The 7,554-nt window shown below is 37.2% G+C and overlaps 1 non-coding gene across 1 annotated transcript; it reads left to right on the top strand.

Moving 5' to 3' along the window:
- The first annotated feature begins 5,020 nt into the window (after nt 1-5,020).
- LOC121230158 (small nucleolar RNA R71) lies at nt 5,021-5,127 on the top strand. The gene has a single exon (XR_005928110.1). It is a non-coding gene; the product is annotated as a small nucleolar RNA R71 (small nucleolar RNA).
- The last annotated feature ends 2,427 nt before the right edge of the window (nt 5,128-7,554 follow it).

A 7,554-nucleotide genomic window follows, 5' to 3' on the forward strand; every position in this document is an offset into this window, starting at 1 on the left:
TTCTAATTTAACCCCTTATGAAGATTCTGTAGATTTGAGGACAAATCCTTTTCAAGAAGGGGGATGATGTGAGCACATCCATGCCAATCAAGGAAACTGATCTGGAGATCTTACCATTGGGACCTATTACCATTATAAGACAAAGAAATTTAGGGAAGTTCTTTTCCTTACTTGTGCTACAATTCTAGATTCATTCAATCATGTTTATGCCTTAGAACATAGGCTTTATAATGTGTTGCATGCTAATATGTGACATATTTAGGTTAGACTATTCATTCTGTGTGTTTAAGTTTATATATATTATGCTACGTATGCTTTGGGATTGGTTTGATAGTGTTTGTATTGCTTCTAAGTTATTTGGGTGTTAATAACTAAGTGTGCACTTGTTTACAACTTATTAGACTATGTTACATTAAGTCTACATAAACTTTGATAAGTGTTTATGCCTTTTGGATTAAGTACTTGAAGGGACACTAGCTCAAGAGTGTATATGCAGCTCATCTTTAGCTCAAGTTAGCTCAGAGTACACTACACCAGCTCATGTCAGCTCACTCCACTTGTAGCCAGCTCGTTCTAGCTCAGTTCAGTTTCTGTCAGCTCAATTTCATCTCTACTAGCTCAACTTCAGTAGGAAAGTCCAGAAGTATCTAAATAATGATTTACAAGTCGGGCAGTGTACCAGTGCACATGTGGCAGCCCAAGTGGCATCCGGTCATTCACACATCCACGTGGCAGCTTGGGTGAGTGAGTACACTATTGGCCGAATTGGAGCAGCCCTTCCTTTTTCTTACTTGGCGTCAACTTCAAGGATAAGATCAACTAGTTTGTGTTTGAATTTCAAATTTCAAATACAAGGCTTCAAGGATAAGATCAAGTAGTTTGTGTTTGAATTTCAAATTTCAAATACAAGGTTACCATACAATGCCGCCCATTTTAGGAGTTATTAGGAGTTTAAAATTTGAATTTTAAATCCTCTATTTTCAACCACACAAGGAAATCCGGCCATACACCTCTTGTTATCCATATATATGTGTAAAAACAATGTAAGAAGGTCGACACTTTGAATGAAATATAATCTTTGTGAGATTTTCTCTCAAACTTTGATTTTTCATCGAACTTTCTTGGCATATCAGAGTGTGTTTATGTGTCAAATTTACTTGATACTTTGGGTTCCTAGATTGCTATCTAAAGGGTCCAAGTCCGTTGACGAAGAACAAATTCGACTCAGGTTCGTTCATCATATTGTACGAGTTCTTTCGAGTTCCATGTTTTTCTAAATTTCCAGCAATATTCTACATCAATTTTGCCATCTTTGAATGTTCAAGGCTGCCTTGAATGAAGCTTCAAGAATTCATCTTCAACCTTGCTTCAAATCTACCAGAAATTTTAGCCCTTTCTTTTTTTTTCATTTTTGTTTTTCCTTTGTTTCTTTTCTTGTTCCTAAGACCATTCTAAGCCTAGAACGTCCATTTGTCTTGCTTCTAATTGCAGGGAAGTGTTTGCTTCAATCCTAGATCCGAAACTTACAAGGGACATTGTTTTCACCGAGCAATGCCCTTATCATCTTCTCAAAATATGGAATTAACACTCAAGCTTAAAAATGACGAATTACTACTAATATGTATTGAAGTATATTTGTTTTTTAAGAACAAGTCAAATACATAGAAGAGCAAAACATAGCTAAGCAATTAGTTCAAATCAAATCTCGACAAAAATAGGGATCAAATTAGGGGATTTCAACAATAATGGGTTATGGGTTAATATTGAGGGTAAATCAATTAATGGCTTGTTAGGCTCAAAGGGGTTCACTAAGGGTTAATTATGAAGGTAGGCTTTTGTGGAGTGAGTGGGTTAAACCTAAGGGCCTTTATCATTTTGACATATCAAATCAAATGTTGTGGTCTTGACATGCATAATCAAGCAATTTCTAGAATAACAAATCAATACTGACGCACTCATAATAAAAGTGAGCATGAAAGGAATAAAATATGCTCTAAAAGCTCAAGATTTCACAAAAATTATGGCTTTTTGATGTTTAAATTTGTGAATTTCAACTCAAGATAATACCTAAACTTAGGGAAACAACCTAAAAGTTTTTAATTCTTCAAAAATCAACTTATCATGCTTGATTCCCTAATGTCTTAAAATTTAAACAATCAATGCATAAATGCCTATGTTTTAATTCAAGACATATCAATAAAAATCATAAATTAATTAAAATTCATTCTAATAGTGATATGCGTGATTCAAGTGAGAATAAGACAAAATTCAGGGATTTCTAATGATGATATAAAAGACTCCCCCAAACTTAAGATGTACATTGCCCTCAATGTACAAAGATAGATATATTGAAAAAGATAAATATATAATCATAAGATAGAGAGAAGTGAAACTTCCTGAATGATGAATGAACTCCTTGAATTGGAGTTATTGAGAATAATCAGCCAAAGCAATGATGAGGGTGGAGGATACTCCGGTGGTAGTAGAGATTCATTAATCCATAAGTCCTTTGCCCTTGGAGTTTTTAGTTCCTATTTGATGATGAGCTTTAGAGCTCTTTATGATTGTGATAAAATCAGGAACCCTTTAGGAAATATAATGAAGCATAATTAATAGTAATGAAATAGCCGAAAATAAAAATTGTAATAACTCAAGATAAAATAGTATTAAAAGGATATAAAAAGTAATTTCAAAATATAGAGATAAAAATAAAATAAATAATAGGTGTTTATAGAGAAATTGGGGTACACGGTCGTGGGGCACGCCTGTGTGCTCTCATTTCAGCCCGTGCGTTTCGTGGTTTTCAAAATTGGGCGCATTGGTGTACACGACCATGTTGCACGGCCATGTCGATCTACGTTCACTTCTCCCACGCCCGTGTATATAGGCGTACGCCTATGTTATTTTGAGAGGCTCGACCACGGGTGATGGGCACGGTCGTGTCGCACGCCTGTGTTAATTTTGTAAGAAGTTAACACCGTTAGTGCTCGGGGTGCCTCCCGAGAAGCACTTTTTTATAGTCTAAGCTCAACTTTACCTTGTGGGTATATTTAGGTAACTTCGTAGAGCCATAGCTCCTCTTTATTGTCTTTGAAATTCTCACCGTTATACATTTTGAGACGATGTCTATTTACCTTAAAAGTGCCTTGTGATGGATGACTTACCTCTACTGTGCCATATGGGAAAATAGTGAGTACCGTAAGAGGGATTACTCCGTTAGGTTCAAAAGTGGCAATGCGAGGGTCTGCTTCATCTAGTAGTACTTTGTCTCCAACCTTAAGTTGATTTGGTGTGACATTGAGCTCGTCCTGGCTCTATTTCGATTTATCAGGTGCTCTCGATTTTTGTGTTTGCCATTCATCTAACTCCTCGATTTGTAGCCTTCGTTCTTCATAGATAGGTCCTTTGATGTTGTTGAACATGGCTCGTGTAGGTTCTTCGAACTTATTTCCTACAAAGTAGGTTGCACCACATGATCAGTTTTAATAGAATGATTTATACAACCACCTGCAATTTTTATTGTGTTACTCGAATTATGAGCTTGAAGGGTGATTGTTTCGTCGCCCACACGAAGTGTGAGTTCACCTGTGCCAACATCAATTATGGTTCTAGCAGTCGCTAAAAAGGGTCGTCCTAAAATCAAAGGTGCATTACTATCCTCTTCCATGTCTAGAACAACAAAGTCTACTGGGTATATAAATTTATCGATCTTAACAAGAACATCTTCAATGATACCCCTAGGAAATCTAAAGTTTTATCAGCCAATTGAATGCTCATCCTAGTTTGTTTGGGTTTCCCAAGACCTAGCTGTTTAAACATTTTATAAGGCATAACATTAATGCTTGCCCCTAAGTCAGCCAATGCATTATGAACATCTAAACTACCAATTAAACAAGGAATTGTAAAAATCCCTAGATCTTTCAACTTGCTGGGTAGCTTATTCTATAAAATGGCTCAGAAAACTGCATCCAACTCCACATGTGATGCCTCATCCAGCTTTTGTTTGTTTGCTAGAAGCTCCCTTAAGAATTTGACTGCATTGGGCATCTGCGAAAGAGCTTCTATAAACAGTAAGTTAATATGTAGCTTTTTAATAATTTAAGGAATTTACCAAACTACTATTCTGTACGGTCTTTCCTTGTCGCGTTGGGGTATGGCAATTGGGGTTTGTCCTCTTTACTTACCGGTTCTAGTCATTGTGGTCCACCTTACCCTTATCATCACTTACCACAGTTTCTTGCCTCAGTTCTGGTTCAGGTGCAACTAAACCTTCCTCATATTGAATGGTAATTGCATTGATTTGCTCCCTTGGGTTAGATTTAGTGTTACTCGGTAGGCTACCTTGTGGTCGTTCAGATATCAATTTAGCGAGCTGACCTATTGAGTTTTGAGCCCTTGGATTAATGCTTGTTGATTCTTAAGTGCTGTCTCGGGATTCTAAAAATGAGTTTCTAACACTGAGATGAATTTTGTTAGCATCTTTCAAGGTTCGGCTTTTTCTCTTATTGGTAGGGTGGTTGTTGGAAGCCTAGAGGTGATGGTCTTTGATTCCCTTGGCCTCCCCATGAGAAATTTGGGTGGTTCCTCCAACCTGCATTATAAGTATTACTATAAGGATTATTTTGTGATCGAGGATTATTACCCATATAATTTAACTGCTCGTTCTTCATGTTGTGGCCATAAGGTAGGTATTCTGAATTGCATGATCCACCTCCACTTGCTTCACATTGCATTATTGGGTGAACCTGTAAAGAACCAAGAAAATCGTCAATTTTTCTATTCAAAAGTTCTACCTAATTAGAGAGCATGGTGACCGAATCGATGTTAAAAACGCCGGCTATTTTTGTTGGTTTTGTCCTCATGACTTGCCATTGATAATTATTTAGTGACATCTCTTCTATAAATTCATAAGCATCCTCAGGTGTCTTATTATTGATAGTTCCACCAGCGGCTGCGTCAATCATCTGTCGAGTCGAAGGAGAGGCCTTTGTGAAGCATTTGAACCTGTAGCCAGAGTGGTAACCCATGGTGAGGGCCTATTCGCAAAAGGTCCTTGTGTCTCTCCCATGCATCGTAGAGTGTTTCTAAATCCATTTGCACAAAAGATGAGATATCATTACGTAATTTGGCTGTTTTAGCTGGAGGAAAATATTTTAATAAAAACTTTTCGGTCATTTGTTCCCAAGTAGTGATTGACCCTCGTGGTGACTAGTTCAACCATTGTTTAGCCTTATTCCTCAAAGAAAAGGGAAACAACCGAAGGCAAATGGCATCATTAGAAACGCCATTGATTTTAAAATTGTCGCAAAACTCTATGAAATTTGCCAAGTGAGCGTTGGGATCTTCGTCCTACAAACCATCAAACTGAACAAACTGTTGTACCATTTGAATTGTGTTAGGTTTCAATTCAAAATTATTTACAGCAATAGCAGGTCTAACTATACTTGACTCAATTCCTGTTAAAGTAGGTTTAGCATAATCATACATAGTGCGTGGAGTAGGATTCTGATTTACTGGATCAGAAGCAATCGCAGGAGGTAGTAGATTTTCTTGGTTTTTAGCCATCTCCTCGGTTGTGGTTGGAGTATCGTCCTCTTGCTTTCCCTTTGTGTATCTTAGGCTTTGCCTTATTTCTCTTCTATTTCTGCGAACTATGCGGTCGATCTCATCGTCAAAAAGTAGTGAACCTGACGGGTTTCTTCTGGTCATAAACTAGAAAAACCTATTAGAAGAAAATAAATGAAGAATTAGAAAATAAAATAAAATTTTAAATTGCAATAAAAGTAAAATGGCTAAAGTAATAAAAATCGAGTGTTCCTAATATCCTAATTCCCCGGCAACGGCTCCAAAAACTTGATACGTGATATTCGCGACAGGTTTTTAAAGATTTATGAATGAATCATTCTTGAGACTAACTTATTATCACGATTAAGGCAAGTGTACCTATCCAATAGTAGTATAGTTCAGCAAGACCGGATTGTCAAACCCAAAGGAGCCACGAGTACTAGTATTTACTTTCTTTTTATTATCTAGCCTAAAAAATAAGAGGTTTGGTTATCTAAACTAATTACTAAACTAAGAATGCATAGAAAGAAAATTTGGGAAAATACTTTTGGGAAAATTCGATTGATTAAGACAATACCTAGGGGAAAATCCACCTAGACTTCACTTGTTATTTGACTCCGAATCAGACGATTTATTAATTTGACTTGATCCGTAGAATTGCATTAACTCAATCTATAGATTCTCTTATTAGGTTTCACCCTAATCTGGTAAAATCTTATCACCCTATCTCTAGGCGCGCAATCAAATCTGCTTAATTATGATAATTTTACTCTCAGACAAGGTCTATTCCTCCTCTAAATAAGAGCATTAACTTGAATCAATATCCTGGAATATTAGAACATGAATTAAGAACACATAATTAAGAACAAGTCAAATATTTATCATACAATTCAGATAATAATAACAAGATCTGTCTTAGGTTTCATTCCCCTTAGGTATTTAAGGGATTTAGTTCATGATTATAAAAGGAAACATCTCAAAAGCATAAAGATAACAAAACATAATAAAACTCAAAACTCCTGAAGGAACTTGAAGGGAGATCTTCAGTCTTGATGATGAATTTGGCTTCTGAGATGGATCAATCGGCCTTCCCTGAGTAATTTCTTGATTCCTACTCTGCGTCTCCTTCTAAGTCCCTCCTCAGGTGTTTAAATAGGCTTTTGAATGCCTAAGAGCTCTAAAAATTGGCATTTTCCGAATAGGACTAAACTTGGGCTCGACAGGGACACCCCGTGTGTCACGCCCTTGTGACACACCCGTGTGCGATTACTCCAGCCTATGGTCAAGGTTGTTGAATAGGCATGGTCGTGCTTCGATCCTGGCAAATGGACACGTCCATGTTGATTTCCCACGTGGGTCTATTTTATCCGTTTTTGGCCCGTTTCTCGCTCTTTTTACTCTCCTATGCTCACCCAAGTATAAAACATGAAATTAAAGGATTAGCAGCATTCAATTCACCAAATCTAAGGAGAAATCATCCGTAAATGTGCTAAGCATGGGATAAAAATATGTATAAATTACGATTTATCACCGAGTATGAATCACTAATATTTCTAAAATTGAGCAGGGATATGCAAACTTTAGTAGCATCTGATTATGAAAAGTGTGTGAGGTTTGAAGAAAGTTTGCGTTATAATCTGTGGTTCTAATAGCTCCTTAGAGGGAGCGAGTTTTTACAGCTTTAGTTGACAAGGCTATAATAGTAGAAGAAGTGAATCACGATGAGCACAAGGGGTGGGACCAAGAGAAAAGATAGTGCAAGGTTAAGAGGGATTTGAGTTCTTCTAGTTTTAGACAGCACCCTAAGAAACAGACAAGGTTAGACGAGCCTTCGCAGATCGAGGCACCAGCTACAGCAATTGAGATTCAACTCTGTAGTGACTGCGGAAGGAGCCATCGGGGCGAGTACTAGAGGAAATCAAGAGCTTGTCTTCGTTGTGGGTCGATGGAGCATCGTGTTTGAGATTGCCTTGCTCGAATAGATCAGGT

This window comes from Gossypium hirsutum, chromosome A05 (genome assembly GCF_007990345.1).
Source record: "Gossypium hirsutum isolate 1008001.06 chromosome A05, Gossypium_hirsutum_v2.1, whole genome shotgun sequence".
In the NCBI taxonomy this organism is placed as follows: domain Eukaryota; kingdom Viridiplantae; phylum Streptophyta; class Magnoliopsida; order Malvales; family Malvaceae; genus Gossypium; species Gossypium hirsutum.